Raw genomic sequence first — 19,747 nt, 5'->3', positions numbered from 1 at the left:
CTGCCCATGTCCCTCCTCTCACCCCTGGCTTATGCACACCCTGGGATGGTATAAACAACACAATGTGCCTACAAACACTCCAGGTGGGGTTAATTCCAAGGCTAGAAAGCAGAGTCTTACCAGGGTGTGAAGTCCTGCAGATCTAGATTCAGAGATCCAAAGATAACACGCAACCAGGAACCAGCTATAAGGTCAGGGTACAAAACAGTCAGAATCTTCACCCATAGCTCACAAACCGAGCTGAAGGCTTTTGAAGCACTCCGGCTGAGGGAGCTCCACTCAGCCCTCAGCTGCAAGGGTTTGCACAGGTGGGAGGAAGAACTGAGTGGCAGGATTTGGCCCCTGGATGGAAAACCCTTCTCCCGAGGAGCCCACCTACTCTTGAGTCATCCTTCTCAGCCGCCAAGCCCTTTGTTCTGGGACTCTTCTTCACAGGAGGAAGCCTCTGGTGCCGGCGGGACACCTTTCCCGTTAAACCAGGGAGAGATGGGGTGCCTCATCTTTTAAGCCGCGTCTCACACACAGACAGCAGAAAACGTGACCACGTGGTCCTTGAGAACAAACCTGCCAGCAAGCCTTTAAGGATTCATTTGAAAGAGGGAGCCAGGAGAGAGTTTTGCCGATGCCCTGGATGGCCAGAAAGGCAAAACGACTCTCCTAGATCAAATCAAGCCTGAACTTTCTATGGAGGGGGGAAAATGACAAAACCGAGACTGTTCCGAGAAGGACGGATTCTCTGGAAAAGACAACCGCGCCGGGAAAAGGGGAAGGCAGCAGGAGAAGAGGAAGACCCAATACGAGATGGACTGACTCCTTCAAGAAACCACCGGCAGGCGTCTGCAAGGGCTAAGCAGGGCTGGTTGAGGATGGGACCTTTTGGAGAGCGCCGTTAGTCAGAGTTGATGTCACAGGATGTAATGACAACACAACAATCTTTAAGGAAGGAATTGCTCTAGATGCTGTTCCAGCACACTTATGTGCCCTGCAGCCACTTATTTTACTGAAAACAGTTTCCACGCAGAGGTTCAGCACTGCATTTCCTATTATTTCCCGTGATGCCTTCACTAGACAGATCTTCTGCCGAAGGTCACATCCCCGGTATTCATCTTTTGGTTCAATTAATCAGATTACGGAGAAAACCCCTTATGGCCCCGCGTTAACAGAGCCCGTCATTGCTGGGTAACCTAATCAAAGGGCCCCGATCTCTTCCCATTGCGTTCCCTGGTCTCACTCTTCATGTCAAGAAACAAATATCTTTTTCGCGTTTTGCTGAATCCGTGGATTTGCCACGGATACACTTAGCAGAGCGAGGTCTGATTGTCTCATTAGGGAATAATTTTCTTTTTTTAAATGTCATTTTCCACTTTTGGCTTTTCACATGGGGTGGGGAGCTATAAACCCTGGGACTCCTCAGATGCTTAAGACTCTCTCCTCTGAGCCTTCCCATCTTCCCCATTCTGAAAACCTCTAACGTGGCTCTCCGGAAGCTGACTTAGAGCTTACCTGCTGGCGTCTGCCTTCCAGCTCTCCCGTCTTTTCTTTCTGGTGAGGCTCATCCCCAGAATGTGGACCCCGATGTCACCTCTAAAATTAAATAGGGCCCTTAGCCTGAGTAACTGAGGGTCTCCCATTGATGGCAGGCAAAGAATTAAGATCTGAACGAAGGGTGTAACCGAACTGGGAAAGAGGACTGCAATTTGGACGGCTTGTGGAGAGACCAGGCGCCGTGCGTTTCTTGGCACTCGCACGGCGCACAGAGGAAAGCACGCGCCAGCCTGACCCTGAACCACGACACTGGAACTTTTTAGTCCGGCTGGATGGTTCCTTCTGCCTTTTAGGGCTGGGCTAGAGTGATTCCCTGGCAGATGGGTTGTTTTAAAGGAGATCCCTCTGGTTGGAATAAGCCTTTCTGGTGGAATTGGGTGTGAGCTCACGCCGCCATCTGGTTGCACACTAAGCCTCACCCAGCTGAACCAATGGGAGCCCCAAGCAAAGATGATGTTTATAATACGTATGTTTGTATTGTAGCAGTGACAATACAGGACTGGGACTTTAGAGATCTCGGTTCGAGTTTCCACTGAGTCATGAAACCCACACGTGCAATGATTTATGAACTGAATAAAGGTCATAAATCATTGCACATGTGAAATGCAACTGTATACCAGTGTGTCTTATAGCCTTGCACGAATGTTTTACCGCGTGATCTCTGTTTTCCACCTCTGATGTCTGACTGCTCATACACATCTTAAGGGGGTCTCTGGCCCATCCTTGACCAGATCACCTCCTTCTCCCAAGCTCTTGGTGGGAGGGAGACCCACAGCTGCCTACAGACAACCCCCCCCAACCACAAGCAAAGGCTAACACACAAAAAGGACCACAAAACAGCAACATGGACATGGACCCTTGCCACAGACCCAGACGTCAACTCTGCCCCCACATCTCTTCTGGCGACACACTTACAGGGCCTAACAATGACACACACAACAACGTCAAGGGCATCTTCACCTGCTCCCCGGCGAGTGGGATCTGTGCCCTCTTTTGCCAACCGTTTCCCTCTGCCCTCTGCTGAGGACAGACAATCTTTACATAAACGGATCAATGAACACAAATCGGACATCAGAAACCACAATACATAGGAACCTGTCTCCAACCCTTTTAATCTACCAGGACACTCTGCAGAAGATACGAAAGTTGCTATTTTGGAAAAGAAACACTAAAGATCGAGAAAAGAGAGGGAAACGTCTGAGATAAAATTTATACTCATGATGGATATCCACATAAATGGACTGAACATAAGCCTAGGTTTCATCATTACCAAATGTAGCACTTCTGCTGTGATCTATTGCCACTGTTATTTTCTTCGCAACTACCAAAGCCCATCTCTCATCACAAGACTCAAAGGTAAAAACTGTCAATATTCCCTGAATTAACACACGGGATTTCTCTGCCTTCTCCTTTCACCTTTATAGTTAATATTTCCTTCTCTTGAGTTGTAAGTGAATCCCCAATCTTCAAACCCCATCCCCATCCCTCCTCTCTCTTCTCTCCCCCGTCATCTTTGCCCAGGCCTGGTGTCTGTTTTCTGTCTCCTGAGGAATTTTTACAACAGAGCCCTAAAACAGCACAAGCAACATTACTACATGGAAATGCACCATATACCCAAGAGCTAATGAATATTTGGCAAAAACTGATCTTTCATTCAACAATTACAGTAATTCTGTTTCCGAATGCCCGTCAAAGTGGATTTGTCCAGGAAAGCTCACATTAAAAAATAATAGTCTTTAAGGTGCCACCTGGTTTTTGCTTTGTTTCTTTGGATTTTGCCTGATGTCTTTTTCTTTGTGTTTCAGAACTGAACAGCTGCATTTGTACTGCGGATGAGCGAGGATAAAGCCTCAATTTTGGTTTGGATGCCACACAAGCAGGATCCCTCCGATGCCACCGCCAGACTGAGGCGTTATCTCTCGTCTCCTTGAAATTCAGCTGGCAGGAAAGCCCTTCTGGAACACAGACCTTGGGCATTTTTGCTGGCTCAGCTCTTTTCCTTCAGGAAAATACTTTCAGATTTTCAAGGCGGATGACACGTCTGTTGGCCAGAACATGGGGGAATCACACACACAAACATACACAGCGTCCAGTGAGTTTCTATGGCTGAGTGGGGAATTGAACCCAGTTCTCTTGAGTCCCAGTCCATCACTCTATCCACTCTATGGCTCCAGCTCGTCCCTGTGGCCAGGAACCCTTATTATCAGCCCTATTTAAAGAATGCTGAAAGGAATACAAGTTGATTTGTTTGAAATGTGGTGGAGGAGGAGCGTTTTGCAGATAATATGGACTGCCAGATAAAAAAAGTGGATTCTAGATAAAATCAAGCCTGTGTTATCTCAGGAGGCAAAACAGATGGCTGTTCTACTTTGGGAACATCCTGAGAAGGCAGGATTCCCTGGACAAGACCATCATGCTGGGAAAGGCGGAAGGCAGCAGGAAAGGAGGAAGAGCAAATACGAGATGGACGGATCCTCTAAAGGAAGCCACAAGTTTGAGTCTGAAAATGCTGAGCAGGGTAGCCGAGGACAGGAAATTTTGGAGATTGCTCAACCCTAGGGTTGCCATATTTCAGGGTCGTACAGAACCACAAAGCTGTCTTGGATCCTTCTAAGGAGAAAGGTGGGGTAAAAATATTTTAAATTAATAAATAAACAAGCGCAGGTGGACAGATTCCTACTGGGAAGTTATATGGGCCTACCTGCAATGGTGCAGTACATTGCACTGTCCAATTGTGAATTTCGTTGTATGATATACTGTGTATATACTTACAATGACAATAAATTATTTATTATTATTGCTACTCTTTAAAACTCGCTGCCTGGATACCTCGTTGTGCATCAGCGTTGTGAACCAGTGCACAACAAGGGAGATGAGCCACAACTGGTTAATTAACGGCAGCTCAGCACGGCTGTGGACACCATGGCATTGACATTGGTATAACTAGATAACCAGACATTGGCCAGCATCCTTCTGAGGTCTGCTTAGCCCCTGTGAGATTATGTAGGTTGTGAGCTGGTATTTCAACAGCTGGGGTGGGGAGCAGGCTGGAGTTGCATGGCCTCTGAGTTCAAAGAGAGCTTCACCTCTCTGTGTCTCTCCCCCCCCCCCCGTTGTCTGATGAACACAGTCTGTTGCTAAACGAAGTCACGTTGATTCAGTTATCAGTTTGCTGTTTGATCTGCTCAATTGCAAGTAAGGACACAGCTTTATTCTTTCTCCTACCAATGTCTTTGAGCGAGTTATAGAGACTGTAAGTGCCAGTTGATTAGAAAAAAAGGGGGGTGGACTCCTCTGGGGAATTCGGAGCTATTTGGCTCTGTGAATCCGTGCTCGTCGGCTGCACCGCTGGAGCAACTCAACCAGAAATTCAAAACACAGCAACAGAGTCCACAGCTGGATAATATAGGCCGATGGGGAATGGAACAGTAGGATTCTCCTTTGTGGTTGTTGATCGTGTTGTTCTCATCCGGTGCCATCAAGTTGCTTCCAATTTATGGCGACCCTCAGAATGAGTGACCTTCAAAGTGTCTGGTCACAAACACTTGCAAACAGAAAACCGTGGCTTCCTATACAGAGGAAATCCATCTCATATTCAGTTTTCCTCTTTTCCTGTTGCCTCCAAGTTGCAGCAATAAGGTACAGCAAATGACTGGGCAGTTTCTCCTTTCTCCCCGCCTCCTATCGCTCTTTCACTAGGATGACAAGCAGGCGGTCGAGGGGTTGAGATCCCCCTCTCCCCCAAGGCACAGGTTTCGCTGTCAGAGAAATAGATTTTTCTCCCCAGTTAAGTCAGTCAGCACAGAATATCTTATTCTGTCAAGGTATTCCCTGAACACGGGGCTTAATGCATCTCATTAAATGCTCCCACCTGGCGTTCTACGGCTCCAGGAGCAATACTTCAGCGTGATGGGAAGCACGAGGCTTTACGTTTAAAATGTTTTATGAAGAAATGGATGATTCTTCACTTTGGGTGCACTGTATTCCCCACCCCCCACGTAAATTTGGTAGTTGGAAAGGGAAGCAACATGGGTGAATACAAAGACTTAAAATAGGTGGGCTAGGGTCGAAATCTCAAAGCACCCCTTGGGTAGCAACAGAGGCAGGAACTTGGCAAGGTGGATGATGTCCACCATGAAGTGATATAGCCCTCATTCATTCACTGATTTGAAATTTTGGTTTGATCAGATGCAACAGTGTGGGGGAAGAAAGTTACAGTGTTTAAACTGCAACCCTGCGCCCATGCTCACAACCCAGGTTCAATCCCAAATAGCTGGCTCGAGGTTCACTCAGCCTTCCGTCCTTCCCAGGTTGGTAAATGGGGTTCCTCAGTTTGCTGGAGCTGGGGGGGCGATGTGCAGCCTGCATAATTTAATTGTGAACCACCCAGAGAGTGCTTTAAATGCTATGGGGCGGTATATAAGGAGCACGCTTTTATAAGGCCCTGCCATACACACAATTAGCAATGTATTTCCAATCATGCTTTTGCTTAGCATGAGGAATGCCATTTTGTATGAGCTTACCAGGTTAGGAGAAGGATCAAGGCCTGATCAAGGGAAATAAGAACAGGGTGAAACGGGACCGTTACAGACGTGACAGCCAAGCGAGAGGGCAGAAATCAGCCATCCCAGAAATTAGCTGTCCTAGCCAGATGTGGAACACAGGTAAGGTCTGCATCACAGGGTTAGTAACGTATATAAATGCTGGCACACATCTGGAACCTCAGAGACACATTGTTCAGGTATTAACCCATGTGTACCTCTTTATTCTGCAGAATAAATAATTTATAGCCCTTGTGTTGTGGGTGATCTTTTTCTTCCACTTTATGGGTAACTGGAATTAGCCCATAAAGGTGTTCGAACTGGTAATTTTTGCAAGATTACTTGGTACTCATGAGTAAATGAATCTGTTGCTATTGCGCTGGTGTCCTCAATGTTAGGGTTGTTTTTTTTTTAAATTAACACCCACTGCTGAAAAATAATGCCCCCAAAGTAATATCGTTCAATGGCTGAAAGCCTGTTGCATAGCACAGTCACTTACACTAGAGTAGGCCCATTGAATCTGCAGGGGGTTGCAGGAGTCAACTCCTCTATAAGTGCCATGGATTCAAATGGGGCTCCGCTAGACCCAACTTACTGCACCAAAATAGGTCACAACTAAGATGGGGAGAGTTACTTTTCCCTGCTCTGCATTCCCCTTTATACCCAAGCAGTCGGAAAATCAAATTAATTAGCAGAGCACGTGTTTGCCTTTGGAAAGAAAGCACTTATTGTGTGAGGAAAATGAGAAGACTACTGTTTATTCGGGAACGATATGGAGTTAGAAAAGATAATTGGATGCCGAATTATCTTGAGATAAAAAAAACGGGCAAGGCATGTCGTCTCCTCTGCTCTCTCCTCCAGAAAGCCAAAAATTAAAAGGTGACCTCAGAAAACTGTGGGTTGCCATTTACAGTAGCTATTGCCCTAGCCATTTGCAATAGCTAAAATGCGTTTGAACCCTGTTATAATAAGGGTACCTGGTGTGCTGCAGTAGATAAAGCAACAGAATAGGACTAGGAAGATCTGGGTTCAAATTTCTGCTCAGCCATGGAGACATACTGGTGTGTATGGGGGCGTGCACTGGTAGAAACACTCCTTAAATATCTCACTTACCTTGAAGGCCCCATTACGGCTGCTGCAAGTCTTGACTTGACCGCAGATGAAATAAAGGTTTTATTTAACGTCCATGGTGCTTTCGAGCTTCCCTTGTCTTTCAGCTGAGGTTGCCATTCTGGAGAAAGACAAAATATAGATAAGAAAGAAAGAACAGCTGCCCAACACACACACACACACACACACACACACACACACACACACACACACACACACACACACACACACACACACACACACACACACACACACACACACACACACACACACACACACACACACACACACAGAGCCAACACCACCCCAGAATGTGATCAAATCTTTAAAATACTGTAATTCACTTATAATAATGCATATGGGATCAGAGAATTATGAAGAACATGTCAGTAAGGATAAAAGAAAATTGTTACAAAGTAATAAGGAGGTGGTATTTAACGCCGGTGAAAATGAATATACAGTAATAGATAAAAGTGTGTCAATATTTTGTTGGAGGTGTAAAAAAGAGAAGGGAACACATCCACATATGTGGTGGTTATGTGAAATAAGAAAGAAAGAATGGAATTTAATTTTTAAAGAAATATCTGAAATAATTGGATTGAATATTCAAATGTCTCCATTAATGGCTTTACTGAATGTGAGTAAGAAAGATCAATTGTTGAAAGAAAATAAGGATTTAATAGTAATAATGATTACGGCTGCAAGGTTAGTTTTTGCAAGAAACTGGAAAAATGATAATCAATTTAATTTAGAGGAATGGTATAGAGAATTATGGGATATGGCGTTTAATGATAAACTGATGTGTGATATGAAAATAAGAAGAGGCCAATTGAAAAATAATGATTTCAAGAAAATATGGAATGTATTTTTGGAATATGTATTTTGGAGAGGGAAGGGGTATACACCAAGGGAAGAAACAATGAAATTTTGGAGTGAAAATAGATTGAATGAAGTTTAATGCTAGTCCTGATGGTGATGGGGGCACTTGTGTAATTGTATTTTATTGTTTTTTTATTGTTTTTATAGTTTTTGTGTGGTAGTAGGTGTTACATAACAGCACTGATGTTACCTGTCTGTCATGGGTTTGGAGGGAAAGTTCCATCCTATGGGGAGTGGAAGGCGGGACATCAGGAGGAGGGGCTGTACTGTATAAATATGTGATGCCTGTGTGGTGAAGAAAAGATACTGTGAGACACTGGGATGTGACGAAGCAGCAGCTGGGAAGAAGAAGCTGTTGTGGGAGTCTGTGTGTCAGACAGGGTACTACTGTGTGTCAGAGTACCAACCTGATAGGTTCAGGTGTCTGTTGGTTAGCCAGAACTGATAGGTTCAGGGTCTGTGCTTTAAGTTAAGGGTTCTGTGTGAACCAAACTGTATGCTTGTATGAGTGAGAATAAGCCACGTTACTTTATTTTATACACCTGATTGTTTTATGTTCCCTGTGTGTATTTAAATAAACCTTATTCTTTTTATTGTTTAAAAATCCATCCCTGGTCTGTGTGACTTCTTAAAGGGAATGGTTGGTGGCAGCTTAGTAACTGTGGGGCAGATCCCAGTAGGTCTGGGTTTGTCACATTGATTGGTGTCCAGCGTGTGGGATACGACTGGTCCAGTTGTCCGGTGGTCCAGCAAAGCCTTGGCAAGTGTGCCCAGAGCAAGGGGGGTCTAGTCAGGGACAGTCTGAGGCGCGTAGGTAATCTTCTAGGTGTACCTCACGGGGAGGTGCGCTAGTAGAAGAACGTGCCAACTGGGGAGACTTAGATTAAGGTGCTCTGAGGCAGCCTAGTTTTGGCGGGAAAAAGCTGAGGCAAAACTGCGTAGTAACAGTGAGCTAGATTGCCAGCTGAGAGGCCCAGCAGAGGGGGGGAGGCTCTGACTCGATACTGTTGCAAGTTTAGTGCTGAGGAACAGCAGCAATCTCTAGGGAGAGCTGGGTCTGAGGCAAACAGGAAAAAAGTGGTCGTTTTATTTTGAGGCTTGACTTTTTAAAGCAGCCTGTTCTGAGGGGGGATTATGCCCTTGACTCGAAGCCAGATGGCAGAAATGAGTGGAGTGAAAGACCCCCAGATTGACCAAGGTTCTGAGGATGAATTTGGCTCAGTGCAAGGTGACAGCACAGGAGAGCAGGACCCAGAACTCAGAAAAATACTCCTAGCCCAACAGCATGAACTGAGGGTTAGGGAAATGGAGGAAAGATTAGAGAGAGAAAAAATGGAGGAAAGGGAAAGAGAGAAACAGCAGCAATTTGAATTAGAGAGAGAGAGAATGGAAATGGAGAGGGAATTGCAGAGAGAGAAAATGGCGTTTGAATTAAAAAAATTGGAACTGATGAATCAGAACAATAATAATAATAGGGATTCTGAGGGAGGCCAACTGTCTAAAGCTGACCTGAAGAAATTCCCTGTGTACCACAAGGGAGATTGTCCTGAGGTGTTCTTTTCCTTAGTGGAAAGAGCGTTTGTGGACTTCTCAGTGAGGGAAACTGAGAAGATGACCATCATGCGATCTTTAATCAGTGGTAGCCTGGCTGAGGTCTATGCCGAGATGCCTGAGGAACTGATGAAAGATTTTGCAGAGTTTAAAAAACTGGTGTTTGCCAGACATGGGATAAATGCGGAGCAGCTGAGACAAAGATTCAGGTCCCTCACAAAAAAACCAGAACAGACTTTTACCTAAGTGGGGGCCCAATTGGTGAGGCTGCTTGAGAAATGGCTATCGCAGGAGGGAACAGAGACCTATGAGCAGCTTAAAGACTTGATAGCACTGGAACAGTTCTATTCAGTCCTGCATGGGGAATTGAAATTCCAGGTGAGGGAAAGGAAACCGAAATCTGTGGCAGCCGCCGCAGAGATCGCAGATTTTATTTCCCAAATAAGAAAGCCCTTGGGTGAGGGGAAATCTGTAGGTAAACCCAAAGAAACCTACAGCAAGTACTCTCAGGGACCAGGGAAAAGCCAGCAAGGGGGAGGGGCCCATGGTGAAGGGAAGCCCTCAGACATGAAACTAAGACCTCAGATTTTGGAGGGAAAACCAAAACAAGATGAGAGAGAATCAAAATACACCAGAAAATGTTATTTCTGTCAGGGAAAGGGTCATCTAATCTCAGAATGTGAGAAATTAAAGCAGCTAAAAGGAATGGTGCCTCAGAATGCTAGTGGGACCAAGCCAAAAGCTGTGTTCTGTGTCCAGAAAGAGCAAAGCTCAGTGTCACTGAGGGAGCCTGTTGCCATGACTACTCAGTCTGGAACAGCTACCTCTGCTGATCAGGCTGAGGAAAATGGTCCTCTTGTGGAGGTAAAGCGCTGCTTGCTGGTAAAAACAGATTCTCAGTTGTTTGAGACAGCAGGGGTGGACGTAGGAATACTTGACCGTCAGTATAGGGGGCTGCGGGACACTTGTTCCCAGGTAACCCTGTGCCATCCAGATATCATCCCTAGGGAGTTTATAATCCCGAATGAGAGCATAAAGGTAGCAGGGATTGAGGGGCAGATAATCTCACTCCCAGTCGCGGAGGTACCTGTCAACTTTCAAGGCTGGAGGGGAGTTTGGCGGCTAGCGATTTCATCGACTCTACCAGCAGCCGTGCTCGTGGGAAATGACCTGGCTGAACATGTGAAACGGGTGCTAGTGATTACACGCTCACAAGCCACCACGGGGACAGTTCAGGGGGGTAATGATGAGCCAGAGACGGAAGCAGAGGGGAGTTCAGAAGCTGTGGTGGAAACCTTAACCACAGACAGCAGATTTGGACAGGAGCAAAAGGCAGACGCCACTCTCCAAAAGTGTTTTGAACAGGTGACTGACGCCCAGCTAACACCTGAAACCCCAGTGAGATTTCTGGAGAAAAAGGGGATTTTATATAGAGAAACCCTGAGGAATATCTCAAAAGGGGGAGATGGGATCAGAAGTCAGCTGGTGGTACCTGAAAAGTATCGCCCCATGATCTTACAAAGGGGGCACTCTGACATGTTTGCTGCACACTTAGAAGTGAACAAAACACAGCAGAGAATCACACAGAATTTCTACTGGCCTGACATAGGGAAGCAGATCAGGGAGTTCTGTAAACAATGTGATGTGTGTCAAAGGCAGGGGAATAACCGCGACAGGACCAAAGCAAAGTTGTGCCCTTTGCCTGTGATTGACACTCCGTTCAAATGCATAGGGGTGGATATTGTGGGACCTTTGCCCAAGGCCACAAAGAGGGGGAACAGGTTCATTCTAACAATTGTGGACCATGCCACAAGGTATCCTGAAGCCATACCTTTGACTAACATTGAAACTAACACAGTGGCCGATGCTTTGGTGGGGTATATGTCCAGGATGGGATTTGCCTCAGAGATAATCACAGATTTGGGCGCATCGTTCACATCAAAGCTCATGAAACGCTTATGGCAAATCTGTGGAATTAAGCACAAGGAAACCACTGCCTATCATCCTGAAAGTAATGGATTAACTGAGAAGTTCAATGGGACTCTAATGCGCATGATTAGGGCTTACTTGGCAGAGAATCCAAACAATTGGGACCAGAAGCTGCAATCCCTTTTGTTTGCTTATCGATCAGTGCCACAAGCCAGTACTGGGTTCAGTCCATTTGAACTTTTATTTGGGCGAAGGGTGAAAGGGCCCCTTGATTTGATCAAACAAAATTGGGAGCAGATCACCCAGGATGACCCACAAGACGTTGTGACATACATAGACACCTTGATGAATGACCTAAGGAGAAATCTAGAGCTGGCAGCAGAAAACCTGCAAGCTCAGAAGGTCAGACAGAAAACATGGTATGACCGCAAAGCTAGAGAGAGGCACTTTGACCCAGGGGAGGAAGTGCTTTGGCTTAGGCCCTGCAGAGAGAATAAACTGCAGCTCAAATGGGCAGGACCATATAGGGTCATTTCCAAGATGTCAGACCTGAACTACCTAATAGAGCAGGAGGAGAACCAAGCAAGGAGGGTGGTTCATGTGAATGCCCTAAAACCCTACTACAGAGGGGAACAGAGGGTTTTATTCGCGATAAAAGCAGCTGAGAGTGAGGAAGCTGAATTACCCTTCTGGGAGGGTAGAGGGGAAGTAAAATACAACCCAGAGGAGGTAAAGATCAGTCCTGCACTCACCCAAGACCAGCAGCAAGAACTAAAAATGCTGCTTAGTAAATATCAACAGGTGTTTTCCAATAAGCCGGGGATAGTGAAGGGAGTGATGCATCGGATCCACACAGGGGATGCACCCCCGCAGGCAGTATCCCCATACCGAGTAACGGGACCCTATAGGGACAAGGTGCGGAAGGAGCTGGACGAGATGCTTAGGGAGAACATAATCGTCCCCTCTTCTAGTCCTTGGTCCTCTCCGATAGTCCTTGTGGACAAGCCTGATGGGAGCATTAGGTTTTGTGTTGATTACAGGAAATTAAACCGGGTAACCACTCCTGATGCCTACCCAATGCCCAGGCTAGACAACCTGATTGAAACCATAGGGGGTTGTCGGTTCATCTCATCATTGGACCTGGTAAAGGGATATTGGCAATTAAGAATTGATCCCAGGGATCAAGAAAAGACTGCCTTTTGCAGCCCTTTTGGTCTCTATGAGTTTCGAGTCCTGAGCTTTGGTCTCAGAAATGCACCAGCCACATTCCAAAGGCTGATGGACCAGACCTTGGCAGGGCTCAGTGACTTTACAGTGGCCTACATTGACGACATAGGGATCTTCAGTAATACCTGGGAAGATCACCTGATACACCTGGAGTTAGTGCTGCAGAGGTTAAGTGCAGCAGGGCTAACAGTAAAGGCCAGCAAGTGTCAGCTGGGTAGCCCAGAAATAAAATATTTGGGTCACATGGTAGGGGGAGGAATGATAAAACCCCTGGAGGCCAAAATAGAAGCAGTTCGTGATTGGCCTAGACCCAACACCAAGAAAAAAGTCAAATCATTTCTTGGGTTGGTGGGCTACTACAGAAAGTTCATCCCGAGGTTTAGCGAGATTGCGGCTCCGCTGACCGATCTGACGAGGAAGACGGCTGATGACCGCATCCCGTGGACCAGCGACTGTGAGGCGGCGTTCCAGAGGTTGAAGGAGGCGCTAATCAACTATCCTGTCCTGCGTGCTCCAGACTTCGACCGGGAGTTCATAATCTACACCGACGCGTCTAACAGCGGGGTAGGAGCAGTTCTGTGCCAGGAGGATGAGAATGGTGACCAGCATCCAGTATCCTACCTGAGTAGGAAGCTTCAAAAAGGTGAGAGACATTTGGCAACCGTGGAGAAGGAGTGTTTGGCCATAGTCTACGCGATCCAGAAGGCCAAGCCTTACATCTGGGGAAGACATTTTATTCTGTGTACTGACCATTCACCACTGCAATGGTTAAAGACAATGAAAACCCACAATAGCAAACTTATGAGGTGGGCTTTAAACCTACAGGACTATGACTTTGAAGTGAAGGTGGTCAGAGGGTCAGTGAACTGTGTTGCTGACGCCTTATCAAGAAGACCTGAAGAATGAAGACGGCGAAAGAACATGGACTATGTGTATATATGATGACAAAAGTTAAATGTACCTGGTTTTGAATTTGGTTTGTATGAATAAAGGTAAATTGAGGTAATGTAGATGGTAAATGTTTAAATGCCTATTTGCTATGGTTTAACTTAGGATGTAAGTATAAGTAAGTATAATATGGTATGTATAACTGTTGTTGTGTATTTTACCCAGGTTGTTTTTTGGTGAAAAGCACGTTAGCTTTCCCCCTACAAAACAACTTATAAAGAGGGGAGGTGTTACATAACAGCACTGATGTTACCTGTCTGTCATGGGTTTGGAGGGAAAGTTCCATCCTATGGGGAGTGGAAGGCGGGACATCAGGAGGAGGGGCTGTACTGTATAAATATGTGATGCCTGTGTGGTGAAGAAAAGATACTGTGAGACACTGGGATGTGACGAAGCAGCAGCTGGGAAGAAGAAGCTGTTGTGGGAGTCTGTGTGTCAGACAGGGTACTACTGTGTGTCAGAGTACCAACCTGATAGGTTCAGGTGTCTGTTGGTTAGCCAGAACTGATAGGTTCAGGGTCTGTGCTTTAAGTTAAGGGTTCTGTGTGAACCAAACTGTATGCTTGTATGAGTGAGAATAAGCCACGTTACTTTATTTTATACACCTGATTGTTTTATGTTCCCTGTGTGTATTTAAATAAACCTTATTCTTTTTATTGTTTAAAAATCCATCCCTGGTCTGTGTGACTTCTTAAAGGGAATGGTTGGTGGCAGCTTAGTAACTGTGGGGCAGATCCCAGTAGGTCTGGGTTTGTCACAGTAGGTTTATGTTGTATTAATAAAAAATTTGAAAAAAAATGCATCTTCCCAATATCTGGGGTGGCTGGGGGTGGAGAGAATAATTTTGCCTCTCGCTGTAAGGAGAGAAAGACCTTCAGATTTACATAATTCTCATTCTGTTGACTTGGCATCCTCTCTTATTTGATTCTCCACCGCCTTCCCAAACACCTCCTTAAAAGGGCATGTTATTTTTTGTAAAAATAAGAGGTTGTGGGGGAAAAATAATGTTAGAAGTGTTTTATTGACTGTATACCTGAGATCAGCGCCTCTTGTCCATGGTCCAAGGCCCATGGTGCTTAGTTAAACGGTCGGAAGGACACTGAAATGATGTTCTCCTTCCTTAAATTTGGCAGAAGATTCACGCAACTGGCTTCATGCTGTAAATCATAATATTTTTTCTAAATAAAAAAAATTTAAAATACTGGCTGCGTAAATGTCAAGAAGTGGTTGCAGATGAAATGACAGGAGCAAAAACATTCTGGTGTTTGTTCAAAGTGTTAAAAAAAACTACTGAGAGGATCCCTGCTTTTAAATATATACTTTGATGTTTGGGTTAGATTTTTACAGTTCTGCCATTTAGCAGGATTTCACACACACACACACTTCAGAGTGTGATTTGAACACGTACCTGTGTTTGAGAACATGACACAGGTAATTTTCTGAAAATGAAGGAAGCAGGAAAGATCGTCAAGAGGAAGGACATGGCACGGGAGACCGAGGCCAAAATCATCTACGCGGTCATATTCCCAGTTACTGTCTTGAGATCTGAAAGCAAGCCAATGAAGAAAGCCAACCAGAGGGGGAAAAATGGATTACTTCAAAATATGGTGTTAGAAGAAGGTGTTGGGGAGAACCCGGATTGCCAGGAAAATGAAAAAGGGGGTTCTGGACCAAATCAAGCCCAAATTAGGGCTGTTGGCAAGTCTTTGGTACGAAGTCCCGAGTTTCAGTCTAGATTTTTGGTACGAAGTCCCAAGTTCAAGTCTAGATCTTTGGCACCAAGTCCTGAGTTCGAGTGTTCGGTATTAAATCCCAAGTCCCAATTAAAAAACATTTCCTCCCCCAGGAAAAAGGATGTAGGTGGGTCGGTTCTGTGTGTGTAAATGACCCACTTTTGGTCCCATCTGCCCTGCCTGCCTCGCCTTCCCTCTGCCCTCCACCCTCTCATAAAAATTCCCTCCCCGTCAAAACCTCCTCCTCTGCCATTTGACTGCCTCTCCCATGTCTTCTGGTGGGAGTTGCAAAGCTTCTTCTGGGTTTATGGTCTGCGTCATTAAAAGAATAGGTACTCAGCAACATGACTCAGAAAAATGGGTCCAAGTTGTGAGTCATTGAACCTCCCTGGCCTGGAGCATCTCCAGAAGTGACAATGACGAAACTGTGTCTGTTGCAGTTTGAGCTCATCATGGAAAAAAATGAGACTTGCTGGAAAAGACAATAATGTTAGGAAAAGTTGAAGGCAGCAGGAAAGAAGGAAGACCAACTACAAGAGGAATTGCCTGGCCATTATTTCATAACAGTATGCTTTTTTTGGACAAAAATTTCGACATTTTTTCAATTCTTCCCACTACACGGCTGGTAGGCCATGGCAGTCAAGGTGTCCTCCTTAATAGATGGCATTCCTCTTTTGATGACTTAATCTCTCCCCCTCTCCCCCTTGGATTGTAGCCTTCGTTGGATCTGAGGTCCGGAGGAAGTTCCTGAGTCCAGCGAGTTACCCGGGAAAAATCTAACTTTATCTGACAAGAAGGCCTTTGCAAGCGGCGCAGGACTGAGAAGTTCAAAAATCAACTAAAAGAGAAAAAAATAAGGAAAAAGAGGGAAAACCATTCTGGCTTGCTCAGATGGCCTAAAAGTGACACTTGAGGAGACTTGAGCATTTGGCTTTTGCCACCATGAAATATTTGTCTTGACGGGAGGGAGAGAGAGAGAGAAAGAGAGGGGCATTGCTAAGCAATGAAAAATGAATGGGAAGAGAGATCTCAGTGCTAATTCCCTTCTGTAAATACACGAACCACCGTTTATGGCAATGTTTGCTCCACCGGATTTATGCCTGATGGTCGGAGAGGTTGAGCCTCAATGGTGCAGCCCATCAGGCCCGTGCAAGGGAGACGGGCATGGTGTTGCACTTAAAAAATTATCTATAGCCCTGCAGAGTGGGATCCTACAAAGCACACCTTTGTTGCCCTCTAAACTGGGAGGTGGGTACCTGTAAAGGACTGGACACCTTCCGGATCATCTGCGGAGGGTGGCATTTCCACGGTGGAAGGGCCTTTATAAGCATGCAGCGATGCAGAAAAGCTCGATCCGCTTTGTATTGTTGTGATTCACAGCCCCTTTTGTGGCTCCACTCAGTCTAGGTGACTTCATGAGGACCCCTAGCTTGTTTCGGGGCCAATGTCCAACGCTGGCCCCTCCATCCATGAGGTTTGACCCAGACGCACGGCCCCTCTTCCTTTGATTCCACCCTCCTGCTGGCCCCTGGCTCTCTCTTTTGAGGGTCTGCATCAAGCCGTTGGGAAACGTTCAAAGGGTTGCACAACAATGGGGAGACAAAAAATAGTTTTCCAAACTTCTCTGTAAATCACTACGGAACACATTGCAGTGTGCTGGAGTTGGTTGGCGTTCTGATTTTATATAGATTTTAATTTCCCTTTCTTTTGTCTGTTCATAGGTAATCTAGCGCTAAACTAATGTAGCACTGCAGTGTTAAGGTGAGCTAGCGCGAGACTCTGCTAGTTAAAAAAAAACCCACACAAAATATTTCTGGTGACTAGGGAGAAAGATTGAGGAGTGGGCATTCCTGCTATCCCAAAATATCATGTCTCCCTGTCACTACGTACGTCATCAGAAAACCACCCGCCAGTCCTTGGGTAGAAGCAAACAAGCGATCACACAGGTTAAACACATTTCAAATGGCTGTAGTTAGAAAAAGTAGAAGCCCCCAGCGGCGGGGGGGGGGAGTCCAGACTGGAAGGAAAAAGGGACAGCCAGGGGAAATGATTTGTGGGAACAAACCCATGGCCTTACAAAAAGATTAAGCAATACATTAGGAAATCAGACACTGATGATTGGGGGGGGGGACAATTGTTACACCTAATAATGACGCTCTCACTTTATCATGTATAATAGACCCTAAGATGGTAACTTCAACTAAGTAGAACCCACTGTTTTTATAAAGTACTGTATCTCCATGCTTTGGCATACAATTGGCACTTAAGCGTTTGATGCTTCACAGAAGCTCTGGATATTCCATGTGTTATCCCTCCAAAGTCTTATTTCCTTTGAAAATAAACATACAAATATGGTTTTGTGATGCTAAAAACACCCATGCCTGCCTCTTTAGAGTGTTTTGAGGCTGTCTTTTACATTCTTTTATTTTTCACCCCTTTTTTCATTGGTCCTTTGATCTTTTCTTTAACCGCATCAGGTGAGCCGAAAAGCCCACTCTCCAGTCCTTTTGGGCTTTTTCCGCTCACCTTCTCTACGGAAGAAACGGGGGGGGCGGGGGGGGAAGATACACTGCCTTTCAAGGCAAGGCTCTGGATCTTTTTCTGAAGAGCGTGCCAGGGAGAAAGGCTTGCAACAGGCCAGGTGTCTGGCTTACAAGGCCAAATGAATGGAAAGACTCCTGTCCCCCAACGCCTTGCAGTTCCCAACTTTTAGTGCCTCTCCGGCACAAGCATCCTGAAATTCTGTGACCTGAGCAGAGGTGACGAGGGCTCCTCCTCCAAGCGAAAGTATAGCGCCTGCTCCCTCCAGCGATCCTTTTCTTTTTACAAACTGGCATTGAGACTCACATCCCTCTGGGCTGGGACCAAAGAGCCTGCAGGGCTATCTATTCACACCTTCAAGTTCTTCCTCCAGCCCCCTGCCCTAGTTTCTGGGTTCTTCAGGCACTGATCCTGCACAGAGGCAACCCCTCACCACCGGGAGCTTTGTGTTGAGTCAGGGAGTCCTCGGACCGGCTGGAGATGGGTGGAGACCGTCCCGCAGGTTCTAACACGGGTTGCCCTAAGATTGATCGACTCACCTGGAGACCCAAGGGAGCGGACCAATTCAAGGTGTGTTGATTTTACATTTTTGGGTTCCGTGACCCCCAAATCTAGGGGCCATCCTGCCTGGTGTATTTTGGGTGTTGTAGTTCGAACACACAAACCTTCATGGCTGTAACAGGCATCTCATGGAGACCCCATCTAGATTCTGGAGGTCTGAAAACCCTCAGCACCACCACAGAAAAGGCCCTTTCCCAATCATGCGCCCCATACCTAACTTTTACTGCAAGGATATGTGCTCTCTTTCAACCCAAACAGGCCATTTTTCTCCTTTCCCATTTATTCCACCTGGATTGATCAGCTGTAACTATCTGCCCCTTTCGCTTTCCATCCCTTGACCAAAGTCTTCTAGCTTTCTGCACTTCCGTGCTTTAACAATTTCTTAGTCTTGATTCATTTGCCTTCGTACTTCTCCATCGGTCATCCTCTCGATCCACAAAACTATTGCCAGCCTGCAGCTGACCCACGTCTACGAAGCTTTTAAGTGTTACATTTCAGCCTTTTTTGAATTAAGTCCCACATAAAAGCTGGAGAACCCCCAAAGACAGTGTTCTAGGGCAGGAAGTGGAAGCATCTGGGGGAAAACCCAGAAGACTGGATTTTTGAGTCCCAGGGCCTGAAGTTTCCTACCCTTCCTCTAACGGCAAACGAAGTCTTACGGGCAGACTTGAGTGCCTTAAGAATTGTGAAGGAGAAAGGCATACAATTGGACTGTTGAAATGTTTATATTGGAACCAGCAGCTGTAATAGGACTCAACTGTGCTACTTTTTCTCAAATCACAGAGGGGAAAAAAAGGGTCACAGATATGGCTCATCTACCTGCCTGTCCTTCAAGCCAAACTTGGAGGCTCAAGGTTGACTCAGCCTTCCATCCTTCCGAGGTTGGTAAAATGAGTACCCAGCTTGCTGGGGGGGCAATGTGTAGCCTGTATAATTAAAAATTGTAAACCGCCCGGAGAGTGCTTATAGCGCTATGGGGCGGTATATAAGTCCAATAAATAAATAAATAAATAAAAATAAAGACACCCGAGATTCTCCATGGTAGGAGAATCTGACGGAAGCCCAACAGAGAAAGACACAAAGCCAATCTGAGGTATCCTTCAGAGTGCTTTACCAGGAAACAATAGCAACCGTTGATATCATTCTGTATAGGTTGGCTTGGATTCAATGAGTTTAAGGGGA

At 45.8% G+C, this 19,747-nt stretch overlaps 1 protein-coding gene across 1 annotated transcript in view; it reads right to left on the bottom strand.

Annotated features, from left to right (window-relative positions):
• LOC140701785 (uncharacterized) overlaps positions 1-19,747 on the bottom strand; it is a 37,417-nt gene that overhangs the window by 11,185 nt on the left and 6,485 nt on the right. The window contains exons 4-5 of the mRNA XM_078379097.1: positions 7,200-7,317; positions 1,504-1,584 (exon numbers count right to left, since the gene is read on the bottom strand). The gene's annotated coding sequence lies outside the window, so the exon portion shown is untranslated. The remainder of the gene's footprint in view (positions 1-1,503; positions 1,585-7,199; positions 7,318-19,747) is intronic.

The sequence above is a fragment of the Pogona vitticeps genome, chromosome 7 (genome assembly GCF_051106095.1).
Source record: "Pogona vitticeps strain Pit_001003342236 chromosome 7, PviZW2.1, whole genome shotgun sequence".
In the NCBI taxonomy this organism is placed as follows: domain Eukaryota; kingdom Metazoa; phylum Chordata; class Lepidosauria; order Squamata; family Agamidae; genus Pogona; species Pogona vitticeps.
The sequence above is the reverse complement of the archived record's forward strand: the minus strand, read 5'-3'. Positions and strand labels throughout refer to the sequence as shown.